This window comes from Aphelocoma coerulescens, chromosome 2 (assembly GCF_041296385.1).
Source record: "Aphelocoma coerulescens isolate FSJ_1873_10779 chromosome 2, UR_Acoe_1.0, whole genome shotgun sequence".
In the NCBI taxonomy this organism is placed as follows: Eukaryota; Metazoa; Chordata; class Aves; order Passeriformes; family Corvidae; genus Aphelocoma; species Aphelocoma coerulescens.
This window is the reverse complement of record NC_091015.1, coordinates 143,394,142-143,409,962: the sequence shown is the minus strand read 5'-3', so window position 1 is coordinate 143,409,962 and position 15,821 is coordinate 143,394,142. Positions and strand designations below refer to the sequence as shown.

General features: G+C 39.1%; 1 protein-coding gene across 2 annotated transcripts in view; it reads left to right on the top strand.

Annotated features, from left to right (window-relative positions):
* Positions 1 to 698: 698 nt before the first annotated feature.
* Positions 699 to 15,821, top strand: part of TRIQK (triple QxxK/R motif containing) — a 61,458-nt gene continuing 46,335 nt past the window's right edge. Inside the window, exon 1 of one of the 2 annotated variants that reach the window (XM_069005125.1) lies at positions 699 to 864. The gene's annotated coding sequence lies outside the window, so the exon portion shown is untranslated. Of the gene's footprint in view, positions 865 to 2,901; positions 2,924 to 15,821 lie in introns of those variants that run through there. The other variant, XM_069005124.1, reaches the window with a different exon arrangement.

Here is a 15,821-nt window from a genome sequence, read left to right as displayed (position 1 = left end):
AAGCTTGCTATAGAAATGACTGGAGAAAACCCTGGTTTGGTATGCATGCAAGACACAAACTCTGATTAATCAACTTCTTTGCAGGCTTATTCTCCATTTTATATGCATGTCATCTAGAAAGATGAGAAAGTTCAGCTGGGTATGGTTTTCACTTCCAAAGTTGCAGAGGTAAACAAATGCAAATATTTCTTTTTCTGTGTATCTTTCTTTATAAGGGAGTGTTACACTTGGTTATCAAGTGCCATTTTGCAGGAACCAAAGCATGCACTTGCAATACTAATCAGTAAGCTGTTCCGAGAGTCAGTGGCTTGCTTCTTGCACAGAAGTGAAGGAATTATCTGTTGTAGAAGACCCAGCACCACCTCAAGGTAGCCAAAAAATTACCTGTTGGTAATTTGCCATGTGTTTTGTTTTCATGACTTTTAAATTTCCCATTGAAGTGGCCTTGTGATGAGTGAGGATGATGGGGTGCTGCAACTAGATGATCTTTACAGTCCCTTCCAACCCCAACCATCCTGTGATTCTACGATGTGCTTTTTGCTCTATGAATCTGGAGCGACATTTCTGAAACAGGCAAGAAATACAGTGGTAAAAAGTGAGCGGAGGGTGAGCGAGCTATGTTGAAACACTCCGTGGCCTTCAGCCTCCCCCAAAGCATCATCCCTGGGAAACCCTGCTACACACCCGAGGGCCACAGACGGGCAGGAGCCACCCCGCCACCGCAAGTACCGCGGGGCTGGGGCAGAGCGGGCGGGACCGGGAGGCGGGGACGCTCGGGCAGGAGGTGGCGGGAGCCCCGCTAGCACAGGAAGTCGCCCCGCCGAGAGAGGAGGGAGGAGGCGGAGCTCTGCCGCTCGGCCCGAGGTACCGCGCCGCGTCCCGGGGTGGGCGAGAGGCCGCGGCCGCGGGGCCCGAGCGGGCGCTGCCCCGGCCCCCGCCCCTCCCGCGCGGCGGGGGCGCCGCCATTGGCCCGCGGGCAGGGAGGGCTCGCGCCGGCGGCGCGCGCGGCCGCCCCGCTGACCGCCGCGGGCCCGCCCTGCCATTGGCCGGCGGGAAGCGCGCGTCCCCGCGATTGGCCGGAGCGCGCTGTCGATCCAGGCGGCCCCGCCCCCGGACCGCGGGCTGAGAGGCTGGGGGCGGGCGGGGGTCGGCGCTGCTGCCGCCATTTTGGGCGTGGGCGGGAAAGGCGGTGCGGTGCGTTGTCCTGGGGCCGGGGCTTGTGTTCTGTTTCACCGCACCGAGATCCCTCGGCTGCCAGGGCTGCTTTTCCGTGCCCGGAGGAGTACGACCCTCACCAGGCAGCCAAATTGGAGGGAAACGTACTCCTCACCAAGGTGTCGTCGGTGAAGCCGTGTTCGAGGCCTGGCTCGGGCACACCAGCGGGGCCGAAGTGGCCGAAGCGTGCGGTGCCTCCATGCGAGGATAGCTCACGGTTCTCCTTCGTGAGCACGACTGCTCATATGCTGCCGGCCCGTGTGGTGTGGTTGGGTGTGTGTGTGAAGCCCTGTCTTGTGTGGGATGTTCGGGTGTGTGGAGCTGGACAATCTGCTGCGCTGTGTGTTCTGACCCCCCACGCGCAGTGAGGCCGGGCCTTGTAGTGCTCCTGGATGTGTTCGACCGGCTGTGGGTGTGTAGTAAATCTGATCCAGCCCGGAGTTGTTGAGCTGGCTATGTTTGCCTTTCAGGCGTGATGTGTTCCGGGTACATTGGACTCCTTTGTGTTCTCTGCAGAGTGCTCCGGTCACGCCTGTGCTCAGAAAATCCTGGACAGAAATGTGTGAGAATATGTGAGCTGCAAAACTTCTAAATGTGAGGTGTTGGCAGGGGATTCTCTGCCACTCTGTTTGGGTGGCTCGGAAGCTGCTCCACCTTCATCAGCCCTCACAGTTACAAGGACAGTTCACAGTAGCACCAGAAACCCTCTCTGAAAGAGCTTATGGTGTAATGGGGCTGTATATGCAGTACACACCTTCACACCCAGTAATTCAATTACATGTCTTAGGTTTTGAGTTCTTTCCTGTAGGGGCCCAGGCTCATTCCTGAAGAGCTAGTCAGAATGGAAGGGTACCTGCTATTAAAGATACATTGAGTTCTAATCCAGCCTTTGCTACTGATAGGTGACATCTGTGGTGGAAAACTGTATAAAGTGATATTTAAGAGATACACAAAATACTACAAATATGAGGAAAATGGAACCGTTTCTTAAGTACTGCTGTTTGGCTTGTCATCTTTGGGTGAATCACTTTTTGGTACAAAATGGACTGGGGCAAACTTCATTTTTCAGAGAATAGCATGTCTGCTCACTTAAAAAAAAGTTTGGCCAATATTTTTGTTGACGTGATTATCTTTCATCATGAAATAATATAATTTATTCACTAGCATTTCTGTCTTCATGGAAGTTGGAAAGGTGCAAGTCTACTTCAGATATAATTTATGTATAGTCTTCTAGCTAAACATGGTTGAGCAAGAGTAGGTGAGCACAAGTAGATGACCTCAAGAGGTCCATCAACAATCCTGGGAATTCTGTGAATTTGATTCATGTAACCAAGAAGAGACTACCACAGTGTTCTATAACTGACTTCTTATTGTGCTTAAAGTGGTATTTTGTATCTGCGAAAACAATGTAGAAAGTGCTTTTTCAGTGCAAATGTGGGAGCTCTTCAGACATCTAGGTTTTGAAAGTTTTCTTCATCAGATTTTTAAAGCAGAGATTAACAGTGGTAAATTCCTTATGTAATTAGCTTTAAGTCTTGTATTGGATTTCATACAAAGACACATGTGTGTCTTTTTTAAAGTCACACGAACAGGACTGTGCCTTCCATTTCAGATACAAGCAACTGAGTTCCAGAGTTTATTACTGCATCACATTGAATGACCAGGATTTTTCCATACGTCTTTCCTTAAGAACGTACTTTAGTGAAAGGTAATATGCAAGGAGATACATACTGTCCTCATGAAATCAGGACTAAAGGCAGGACCTTTATTGCTGCTCTTTGGTTGATTGTGTTTTTTTTCCATGAATTTGAGCTACGCAGAGTGCGTTTATATGCATTGAAAGATGCCACACTCACTTCTGCCAGTTCTGTGATTATGTAGCTCATGTAGCCTCTGCAGCTTCTTCGGATAGTGAAGCCGGTTTGTGTGTCAATTTGAAAATCCTCTACCTCACTATTGGTCAAAAATACAGAATGAAGTCTAGTCATGTAAGCTAATATATTAACCTGTGGTACTGCCCAAGGTATTTTTAGGACTTACTTAATTCAAATATTTCAGCCAAACTCCTGCAGCCCAGTCTAAAGGCCAACTGAAGCTCAGTGTACCTTACAGCAGTAGCTCCAGGAAACATCCAGTTTTAGTAGATGCCATGTAGAAAACATGACAAGGGTTGTTCTCTTTGGGTTATTTTTTTGCAGCGCAGTGAAGATATTATACTTGCATTTGTCTGTGAAATTCATTTCTCTAGACCATGAATTAGTTTTGGTTAGATAATTTTAAGTACCTGTTGAAATGAATTGATACCATCAGGATTAGTTACTGTTAATCACAATTAGAATTATAGAGTTTCTGTGAGATTTTTATCATAACTAGGAAGTTGTTAGGATTTTTTCTTTGGGATATTTCCATATTAATCTAAATTTTGCATTAACCAAGGCAAGCTGTGAATTACAGGAGAGGATAGGAATGGGCTAATGTTAGAAAATCGGGTTGCCTGTTAAAAAACCTAAACCAGTTTAATATTGTAGGGAGCCGAGTCACTCTCTTAAGGACTTGTGAAGAATAAATGAATTATGATGTTTACATGTTACGAGTATGTAAAGAGAATGCAACATAGATGGTTGTAAGGTGTAGACAAAGAAGCCAGTGATTTCCATTTGCAGTAGAAGCCTCCCTCAATCCTCTGACTCTCATACAATACTACTCTTGTAATGCAGTTACTCCTGGGAAGCAGGAGTGCGAAAGTCAATGTTTTCTGACACAAACTCTGCCTTAAATTTTTCTGCTCTTGTGGATTTTTTCATTTGCTTGCGGGTTTATTTGCTTGAGGAAAAAGTGTGAAGAGATTTACAGAATAAATACTAGCTGATCATTTTTCAGAATAAAAAATGAAGTACTTTTCAGTGAATGGCTATCCTCATTCCAAGTGAAGTCTGCAATGATTAAATATTAAAATGATCCATGGTTTAAATTAATACAAAAATTTTTCAGGAGATTATTACAAAGATTAACATTTTTAATGTTTTAATACTCCTGTAGTTTATCAATCATAGGGCCAGTGAAACTGCTTTTAGTTAACAAACCTGATGATCCAATATATCATTGCAGTATTATGTACAGTGTAAACCTTGTAGCATAGTTGGTAGAGGAGATGAGGAAACACAAGGTATCTTATAGCTCTTTAATAATCAGGTTTATTCTTGAAGTATTTTTTGGCACACAAAGTGAACAGCTAACAATTTTTTTTTCTTTTGAAAAGAAAATAAGAAGGAAGGATCCAGAAAAACTGTGGTGTTTGCTGTAGAAGAAGGAGCTCTTGTTTGATGTAATTACAAACATAGATCTGGTCATGTTTGGTATGGCTATGGAAGAATAAAAAGTTCTTTTGTGTGTGTTTCCATGTAGGACTTGCATTAATGCATCTTTAATATTGCAGAATTATCTGCAACAGTGTGTGATTCCTGATACATTTTTATTCTTTAGAATTATGTTTGAAGGTCATGGGAAAATGTCATGGAATCCCAGGTGATTTTGTATCACTAGCTGCGCATAGATACGCCTGTAATTCAGTGGGTTGAATTTATGTATTTACTCAAGTATTTACTTGAGGCATTTCTGACATGGACAGTGCTAATTCCTTTGTTTCTCATTTGTTTTGTGTTTTTTTAGCCACAGGGCTAAAAATCAGCATTAAGTTTGATTCCGTCTCTAAACACACTGCAGTGACAGTGGAGCTTTGCACAATACTGTTTATTGGATCTTGAGATTTTTTGCAGTTTTACGTATGATAATTCATACATCATCAAAATATTGTTCATTCATGTGTTGTGATTGTTCTTGTCATCATCCTTCACTCACTATGTTTTACAATCAAAAACGAGGCAGAATTGGGAAGAAAGGCTGATGAATTAGCCAATGTAAATCCAGCAGTGTTTGTAAAGAAGCATGGGCGATAGGAAAGAAAGGGTACAGTAGAAATCCAGGACTAGATGTGGAGCTGGATAAATGGGGAAAGACTGTTCTGACAGCAGAAACTTATGGTGGAGAAGTCACTTACAGTTGAAAGGAGAAATGTGAGAGGGTAAAAGAGCAAATGTTGGCGTAGGTTAGTGTTTGGCATGGTAGTGGAGAGTTAAAATCCAGAGGGCAAGCTGAAGCCCACCATTTTCTACACAAGTTTGTTGCCACTTATTAGTGCTGTTATTTCTAGTCTTAGATAAGACAACAAAATAAAAGTGGGGTTGCATCGTCTGTAGTTAGTTGCTTCTAGCCGGAAAGCTGAATTAATCCTCATATATTTCTATTGAAATAAAATAAATAGTGGAAAAAAATAATAACCTTTTATGTCATGAACTGTTTTTTATATTGGGGAAACAGATTGGGTTGAAAATGTAGTAGATTTCGAAGTCTTGATTGTTTTCTCTCCGGCTGTGCTGTGTGGTGTAAATGAAGAAAAGGTTAAGTTTACCCATGATAATTCCCTCTCACATTTTCATTATCAATCAGCCTTTGTAGCTTTTTGTGCTTTTATCTATTGTGTTTTCATTGTAATCTTTACATATGAAGTTCTCAATTCTACAAACTCTTATGCTGAAATTTATTCACAAATGGCTCTGACAGATGTACTCTGGAAGCCTTAAATGCTGTAGTTTAAGATGCTGCCAGCTGGTCGGTTCTCCCCACCCCTCAGATTGCAGTCTGTATGGAAGAGCTGGCAATACCTGCACCTCAGTTCACTTCCCTTGCCTAACTCACATTTGTTTTAGGGTGCCTTGTGCTGATGCAGGGGCTGGGAATTGGGTCCTGGGCAGAGAACATAGCCCCTTTTGTTGTCCTTTCTTACAGCCTCCTTAAGTCTGGCAGGAGATAAGCACCTGGGTTACCAACATCTTAAAGCCTCTCAGACACTCCCAGCTTGTTGATGAGACTCCTCTGTAGTTTTAAGTTGAACATGTTTAAAAATTTCTTTTTCAAATTACCTGTATTTTCAGTTTGTCACTCTACCAAGTCCATGTGGAGGACATTTCTGTACTTGGCTTTACCATATCACCGTCTCTAGATAAACGCTGACCCCACGGTTTTGTCTGCTTTTAAAAGTGATCAAGCCTAAAAGATCTTCTCATGTAATGTGTATTACATAAAAATACCTAGAAATTGTTCGGTAGGCTGTGTGTTGCTGTCATTGTGTGTGGAGCTGGTTACACTGCCTCCAGTTAAGATTGCATCACTTACTTTACTGCTAGCTAGACCAGTTTTGTATTATTTATGCTCTTGCCAAAAGGAAACAGTTAACCTGAAGCAGTGTATTACTTGTTTTGTTTTTGTGTCTTGGCTGTCAGACTGAATGCACACTTATCTAGCTAACATTTAAATTTGGTTAGGTCCTTGATTTACTGTTATTCAACTAAAATTAATTTTAAAATTAGGACTGTACAGTAACAATAAAATGGATAAAGAGCTGGTGAGCTGCCAGCACTCAGAAGTAATGACTAGAGGCCACTGCCAATGGTTGAGAGCTTGTGGGGACTTCCCACAGCATTTGCATCAGGTGTGATATGCTTGCCATTTTGGTCAGTTGTCTGTGTAAACATACAGGCAGTAATGGCAAATGGTGAATAGGTCAGTGATTGCTGGATTGATGAAGAAAGGATGAAGTTTAAAGCATGGCTGAGATCATGGTAACATGAGCATGTTAGAATGCAGTTTGTGTGCGTGTGTTGAGGAACAAGGAATGCTGGATTGTGTGTGCAGAATGGAAGTTTTTTGTCTTGTAAAGCTGTGGCTGAGGGAAGACTTAGAGGTTTGTGGGGAAGGTCCTGTAGACAAAGGGGATTCAAGTGCAGGGCAGTGTCAAGAAGGGCTGGTACTGCCTAGGAGAGGAGCGGTAGGAGCATGTTAAGACCAGTGCTGGAGTGTTGCATCCAGTTTTATTTCTATGGAAAACATGTTCTGAAAAATTTGAAAGCATGATGAAGGTCTTGAAAGACAAAGACTTAAGTTCTGTTAGTAGAACTGCCCTTGATGGGTGGGTTTGAGATTGGGTTCAAGCTTGCTGTGGTGTTTCTGAGCACACGTCTGTCTTAGCGAGCTCTGTTAGCTCTCCCTTCCACCTGGTTGCTGCAGAGGCCTGCCTGTACTGTTTAGTGTCCTAGGCAAGGGGAGGCTGAATCTCTCTGAATTTGTCATTTCTTCCATTTGCAGAGGACATGAAAAACATTGTTTCTATTTTGTTGTATATATATGCATGGAAAGCTTTCTAGTATTTGTTTTTCCAACAAATCTGAATATTATTTTAATGGAACTGCTAAGAATTGCAACAACTAATAGTTTCCTGGTTTTTTTTTTTTTTTTTTGTTTTTCTTGGTTTTTTTGTTGTTTTGTTTTGTTTTGTTTGTTTCTGAGATCATATAATGGTAAAAGCAAGGGTGGATGTTGCTTTCCTTGGAATTTTTTGACATGCTATTTAATTTGTGAATGAATCTTTCTGTAATTTGGAGTGAAAAGGTTAATAAAGCGTTCTTAGATTGCTGCTTACTTTTTATTCTGGAAAACAGAATAATTTGAAAGCTTGGGTTATTTTGGTATCTTTGTTTGTACAAAGCTAGAGACCAACAGGCTAAACAGGAGGGGTACTCTGGAAAAATTATTACAGAGACAAAACCTATAGAAAAAAACTTGAAACTATTTTCATTTTAAGTACACCAGTGTGGTTAAAGACTATGAATAACTTCTGTTAGAGTAACAGGTCATAATAATTTAAAACTAAAGTTCCCAGCACACTTGCTAATATCTTTTATGGCTTTATTAAAATACATCTGAAATAATTGACAAAGCAAAGCTTCTGGGTGAATTCTTCCAGTTTTGCATGGGAAGAGTGCCTGTTTATCTTCATGCATGTTTATATAGAGCCATGGAAATTATGATGTAAATGTGAATGCTGTACTAAAACATAGCCATATATGCAGAGTAAGGAATTCAAAGCACTTGTATTCTGTCATTTATTGCACACAAGTTATGTATATTGTATAGGCTTGGTTCAGTTCTGTATCCTGACCATAGAAGGACACTATAGAATATGTACGGTACCTTGAGGGGACCTTGAAGGGGAGGGAATAATGTGTGTAGGAAAAAGCTCAGGGCAATGACTCTCTGACCAAACTTGTCTGTTTTTGGGTTTTGAGCCTTCACACTTAAACACTCGTTGCTGGAAAGAGTGAAGAGCTAGAAAGATGTTTCCCCTGTATTACACTGTTAGACATTTTTATTTACTCACCTTATTGAAATAAATACATAGATCAGTGTGGAAACAACTGGGACACCTGTAAAGCTGAGTGCATGGGATAGTCTTTTGAAAGGTAAAAGAGGAATCAACAGCTTCATTTTCAGAGTTGACCCAGCTCTCCTTAAACTTTTAAACCTAGTTTCAGAGCTGTACAGCTGTTGATACAGTAGTGGCCAGACTGGGCAATTGGAGCAGGAAGAGAACAAACCTGCAGTTTCTTGTGATGTTGGTGTATTCTTAAGAAAACCAATCTGAACTCATTTTACTATTTGCTCTAGAAGGTTTTTTGTTGTTGTCTGTCATCTACAAGGCTAGATTTCAGGCAGTGCATCCACCTTCTCCTAATAAAACTTCATGTTAGAAGCACACATTCTGCTTGACTGTAGCCAAAGGCATGTGCAAATCTGTAATGCTTAGAGAGATGCACCCAGGAAATTTGAGCAACTGGAGTGGATTGTCACCTGCTGCTTCATCTCAGGCTAGGTTCCTGATGAAATGCTCACAAACTGCTTTTCAAATTACGTCTTTTAGCAGACTTATAATTATTCTATTTGTAACTGGTTTGTGGTATAGGAATCTCTCATCAGAGGTATCTTTTAGGCCAGAAAAGGCCAACCTTTAACACATCAGAATCTAGGATCTTAAAAAAATGTGCCATCTCCTAAAGCAGCCACTCATCAAAATGTGTTCAATTTTGTATTTCACCAGTATTTTTATAATAACTAGAATTTTACTCATACTGAATGACTTGCAACATCCAAAGGAATACTTTTCTTTAATGTGTTTTTCTCAGTGTCATCCTTTTGGCGTTCTTCTGGACAATGAATCTGGAAGCAAAATTTCTTCCTTATGACACATGCCTTCATGCTGTTTAGGAGCAGAGGGAAGAGATGGGGATGCAGTCTCCTCCCACCCCATTCCCATTAGTGGGAAGAGCCATGAAAAGAGCCCAATTAGACATTTGCACAAATGGTTGCATCCAAAATCTTCAGATGTTCACATGATGTTCTGCTATTTCAACTGATACTTTCTTGCTGGTTGATGATTTTTCATTTTGCTGTGTTTCTTCCCAGCTGTGCATCACAATTTTTTCTGCCTCAAAATGAGGCAAGGAAACAGTTTACCAGATTTTCTGATGGTTATCAAAGCTTGTTTTTCCATTGGATGCATATAAAGGTTTTAGCCTGATTTTGATCCATTCCTTTAATTCAATCTTTGTTCAAGGTTCAGATTGTAGATAGATATCAATGATCTTACATTCCCCTTTTTGCCCAAATACAACATAAAATTCCCAAAGAGATGGTATCGTGTAAGCTATTACTTTATTCTTTATCCTATAAATCATTGCCTTTAATGGGATCTCTAGGTAGTTTTTAGGAGAAAAGTCTTGAGCAATTTAGATAAAATCTGCAGAGAGTGTGCTTGCCCTATTGTTTTGAACTACTTTGGAAACTACTGAGCTGATGTTATTTACACTGTATTGAACTTTTCACCCAGTTATGGCCTAATCCTTCAAAACCAGTAGAGTCAGACTTGGCTTTGAAAATGCTGCTGCTAACATCTATGGGTCTGTGTTCACTAAACCTGACTATTAAGCTCATTATTAAGTGTTGTAAGGCTGAACTGTACATTTTATCTGTTATCACCAGGTTAGCTACTGGTTATCTATTGGTTTTTGATCGGTTTTAAAGAAAAAAAAGTACAAAAGAAGATATATTGTGTTAAGACTGAAATGCATGCCAGCTTTATGTTCTGGTCTTTATGGGTAAAATCTGCATCTGGATGCTGTCCTGTGCCATGTGTTCTAGGAAGACCCGGCTCGACCAGGGATGTTGGACCAGATAACCCACGATGGTCTCTTCCAACCTGACGGATTCTGTGATGACACTATCTTTAATCAGTTGAATAATGGAGGAAAAGATAAATACCAAACTCATCAAATTAAAACTCTTTATACTTCATGTTTCTTTTGCCTGGTGACAAGAATAGGTGATTTTTTTTTTAAAGCTGAGTTGCTTTCCTGAATGCCTAATACAGCATGTGAAACAAAAAAAATGGCATAAAACTATTTTTTCTTCATTTATAAATCACTCTATTTAATACTTACTGAGCTGCAGTAGCTTGAGAGAAAGGAAGAAAATGCACATTTGTTCTGAATGCTGGATGGAAAGATTACCCTTTAAGTCCTTTTGAACACCAGGTTTAGTAATGGAGCTAATAATTCAGTTTTGCTGAAGTGTTACGATTAGGTTTATGTGGACTGAAGTATTATTTGCTGCTGTCATTTGTAGCGTGCTTTCAACTCTTGCAAGCTTGCTCAGAGAAAGAAGGGAAGCAATCATTAGGCTATAAACATGGTAACCAGTGCCAGCAATTACTGTGACTTGAAGTCATGTGATGGGACATTGTGTTATACTACAGTGAAATAGGTTACAGAAGGGCACTGTCTGCCTCCCAGCTTTGTGCCTGCATGGCTTATTTGTGGCTGTTTTCTCTTCTGGTTTTCAGTTAAGTTAATTTTATTTGCCGAGAGTTGGATTTCTGCTTGAATGATAGACATATTCAAGGAAAATAGATATCAATATTAGAATTAATGGAGAAAAATTAAGCTGAGACTTAGCCTCATATACTTTAAAAAGGGTAGGTGGTTAAAAACAGCATGGGAGTGTGAAAAGAAAGGAAAAAATCCAGCAGTTTTGTTTTGATATATTAGTTCAAAAAAACTGTTTCAGTTTTTAAATAATTCACTCAGAAAGCTTGGATTTTTAGTAGTCTTACGATAAGGCAAGTGAAAAGAAAGGCACTATAGAAACAAATGCATGATACAATATATATACAAAAGCATGATAGCATGATCAATATGAAATTATTACTTGTTCTAATTTGTGTGTGTGTGTGAATAACTTTAGAAGTTACAAGATTTATTTTCATGAAGGTCATTGTCCTATTTTGCAGTATTGAAAACTTTGTAAAACACTGTCCTCTGGATGGTTGAAAACTGTAGTTTAAGATGGATGTACTAAAGGAAAGGATAATCCCTAAATACTACTTCTCACTTGAGGAAGAAATCAGAATTTCGTTTCCATCAAAAATAAGCCTAAGCTTAAAAATATACAAATGAGAAATTAACAAGTGTATATAATTAAAGCATTCAGGCTTATAGCAAGCTATAGCTTGTGGCAGTACCAGGGAAGAAGTAACATTTAGGAAAAATAGAATTTTTGTCGGTTCCCAAAACTAAAGAGGGGATAATAGGGGGCTTAATTTTCATTTAAAGAAGGGAAAGAAGCCACTCTTCCCTTGCTGTAATACAGCGCCCTAGGAGGGCAAAACAAAATCTCTGAGGTTTTGGAGTAAGACTTCAGTAAAACCACATGGGACTCTATTAAATTTAAGAATGTGAAGTGCTTAGGCAGACTAAGCTGATTTTGAAATTTAAGGTCTATGACCTCTAGCTTTATACCTGTTATTTAAATTAGTCCCTACTTTATGAAAGGAAATGGGTGCTGAAGGGGTATGTGGTGGGGATCAAAGAGAGAGTAAAATTGCTGGGATTTAACTGAACTGCAAAAGTGTCCACTGCTGATGATTCAATTACTGAGACAGAGCAAATAATTGTTTCTTGTTGTTGCTCTTGACTTGATGAACTTTTGAGGCAGAGAGCATGTACAGAGCATGTACTTCACTGTGTTTTGTGTGGTGATGGTGGAGATGTCCTCCTTATACCTCATGCCACAGAGGTGTCTGTACAGCATCTGCAGGTGCTCCCGTGAAAGCTGTATCCATCCTTGGCAGATGTGCCTCTGGGCATTGGGGTGGTCTGGATGTCAGTTCTCTTTCTACCCTTTTTAGCTCTGATTTCTACCGTAGTCCCATGTCCTTCCCACTCCCCCAAAAATGTTTAGACAGATTCTATTATTTTGAAGAATGTTATTCTGAAATACTGCATATGGTGTCATTTATTGTGTAATTTTCCCTTTTAGCAGAGATTACTCTTCCCTCTGTGAAGTACTACATTTTGAACTGTCTGGCAAGGCAGAAATGAACCATGTGTGTGTTTTTTCTTTCATGAACTTCTTTAAGGATATTTTCTTGACACATCAGTGCCATCTTAGTTTCATAAAAATGGGGGGAACAAGTTCCTCTTTGAATGTTTGGAATTTTAAATTTGTTCAGATGAAGATTTGTCTTCATATTAAATTGAATATGTGTTTCACACATGCTATAGCTCTACTTGTCACTGAAGTAAGTAGGGAATCTTGTTCTGAAGATATAACGTCCTAATAATGAAAATTCAATGTAAGGTGCACAGAATCACTACAGTTAGGAATATTCTGCAAAATTTCATACTTTTTTTTTACATGAATAACACCAATTGCTAAATAGATCTCTTCTGTGTAAGTAGTGCTTTTATAAGTGTGTTTTGGCCTAGTACATATTCATCCTGTAGAAGCAGAGACAAACTGTACTCTCCTGGGAATGGAAGGAACCTTTTAACATTTTTAATAGCCTATTTTTTGCATAAGAAAGCAATTTTACATAAATATTAAATTCTTTTAAAAAATCTTATTCAGGTTTTGCCACCCTTGAAATTTTCACTGTTCTCCTATCTATGAGTACATTTAAGGATAATGTTTTCAACTCTTCAGATGTTTAAAAACATTTTATGTTTAGGAAAAGTATGTAGACTCTTCACTAGAGGAGAAAATGCAAATATTTGGGTGTAAACAATCCCACCAAATTTTAGGCACTCTGAAGAGGTTTGGGAACAAAACAAGAAAGCAAGATTGCCAGAGGTGATTTGGATTCCTTTCCATTACATTTCTTTCTTCACTCATTGCTAAGGGAGTAGAGATGGCCTCCTGTGTTATTTGTGTGTCTCAGTTATGTTCCTGAAATTTAGTACAACTAATCCGGGTTGTTGATGAAATTAGTTTTTCAGAATATGTTGCCTTAGGATTTTGAAACATCCATGAGAATGTGCTGAAAATTCCTATGAACCTGTTTATTAGTTTTGTTAAATAAATGCAGTTTATGGGGTTTGTAGGTTCTGTATAGCTAACAAACAATAGAGCAGCTTCGTTCCCTGGAGTGCAGAGGGTACTAATGGGAAATAACAATGTATGTTTTGTTCCTAGTGCTTGCATGAAGCTATGAAACAGCTTGATATATGCCTGAGTAAAGGTTGTAGTTCCTATATGGTTTGAATCTTGGGATGTGGTACAGTGTTTGTTGTCCTTGTGTAGAAAGTTGAGATTATTTTAATATCTGTTCTGACTGGAGTTACAGATCCTATGTTTTTGATTAATTTTCCTAAATATCATTAAATTTAAATCACCTGTGCTGTTTTCAAGGCTAAATTAAGTAAAGAAGTATGACATTCCTTTTATTAACAGAAAAATAAATAAACCCCCAAATAAAGCAGAGAGAGATTATTCAAGAAGCACCATGGGCAGGGTACTCTTTCCTTTGAAATAATAGTCTCATTCTTTGAGAGAGACTTTTCAGAGGAATGGAAGACTACAGTAAGATTTACCTAAATAATATGAATGTATTTTGTTTTCCGTTTCTTTGTTTGAGTTTTTTTTAAGGTGGTAGTAGTAGTAGTAAAGATTTTTAAATTCTTTCTCTTGGCTACAGTATGGTTAAATAATTAATCTACATTATTTTACCAATTCTGGCTTCAGGCTACATCCACTGCTGTGTAGACAGACCTTAGTTATTGTACTTCAGCAGTAAAACAAAAAAAGCCAATTAAAATAACCAGCAGCAACAATTTCCAAAATACCTACATGCAGATGGCTTCCCACTTTAAATGTAGTGCTACCAGTTCTTTGGGATAATGTGATGTTTGCAGAGGATCTCATGTTCTCCTTGACTTTTACCTGAGGTGGATAGAAGGCTATTTTTGCTCTCTTGTAACTTGTAAATATTTTAATATCCATTGGTTATTAAACTATCAGGTATGGAGTTATGGGAGAAGACCAGTTCCGTCAGTGATATCAGTAAGTTTTCACAGCATCTTTGAATCATATTAAAAACTACTTGGTTTATGAGTTCAAATGATCAGTCTGCATTACATCCAACAAAATGAACAAAAAATGAATTATTTTTAGGGTAGATACCTATTTGCAATTAAAGATGAGGAACTTCTGCATATATACAGATGCTGAAGACTGGGTCCAGTAGCTTTACATTCTGTAGTGGTTCTTTCCTGTCCTGAAGTTTTACTTGCTTTTCTCTCAGCTGACTAACCATATTTCAGTTACAAAACCAGTTATTTCATTGGTGATTTCTTTAATGTGCCCACTGTTAATATTTAGGCCACCTACTGTTGAAGAGTGCAGACATGCTATCAAGTATCACTGCTAAGAAAGTTTGTACACATGCAGATAGGTAGGTCTTTTCAGTGTTCACTGGTTTATACTTTAAGACTTACCACTGTTATTAATCATTGGTGTATTGCACCAATAATGTAGAAAGTGCAATCTCTGTATATATAGATACTATTCTTATTTTTTATTAGTATTCCTAAAGTCATTCATAGTAAGTTTCTATTTTGTTAAAGTAATTGCTGGAATTTATTTTTTAAGTGGTATAAAAAATGCTATGTATACATCAAGAACAATGAATTGGGATTTAAAGTGTAGACAGACCTTGAATGGACATTTAGGACTCGTTTTAATCTCACAAAATGCTATTGACATTTAGAGGTAATAATAGGTAATTTATTATGTGCTTTAATTATTATCAGCCACTGCTTAGGAGTAAAAGAAGAGAAGAATAAAATCTTATGTTTTTCTGAGTGTGCAAACTTTCAAAGGTGAATTACTAGAGGGGAAGCCAAAGGGGGTGACAAAATAGTGGAGGATACCACGGAAACAAATATGTCTTTTAATCTTGTAGTATCTCTGGAGCAGAAGTAAACAAAAAATCATTCTTTGGGGCCTTGCTTTGTTTTCTTAAAACCATCTTTTATAAAAGCTTGAAAGTTGAGGATGGCTCACTTTGCCTTCATATTATCTGGAATGAATTTTCAAGTATTTTGAATAGCCAGTAAAAGGAGCAGTAACGAGCTCCTTTACATGTTTTTTTGAATGGTTATGTCATCATTAAAACTCCAGGGACTTGAAGGCTGCTTGGGATGCATGCAGCACACCATGCTGCCTATCCCTTTGGTTTGGCAAAGAAATATACGAGAAGCCAGATCCTCCGTTTGCTGATGTCAGAAGCAGCAAGGTGTTCAGACACCTGAGTGTAAATTTCTTTTATAGTAAAGATGACCAACTATTGTAGGATGACCACTGCTATTTTAAATGGGGAG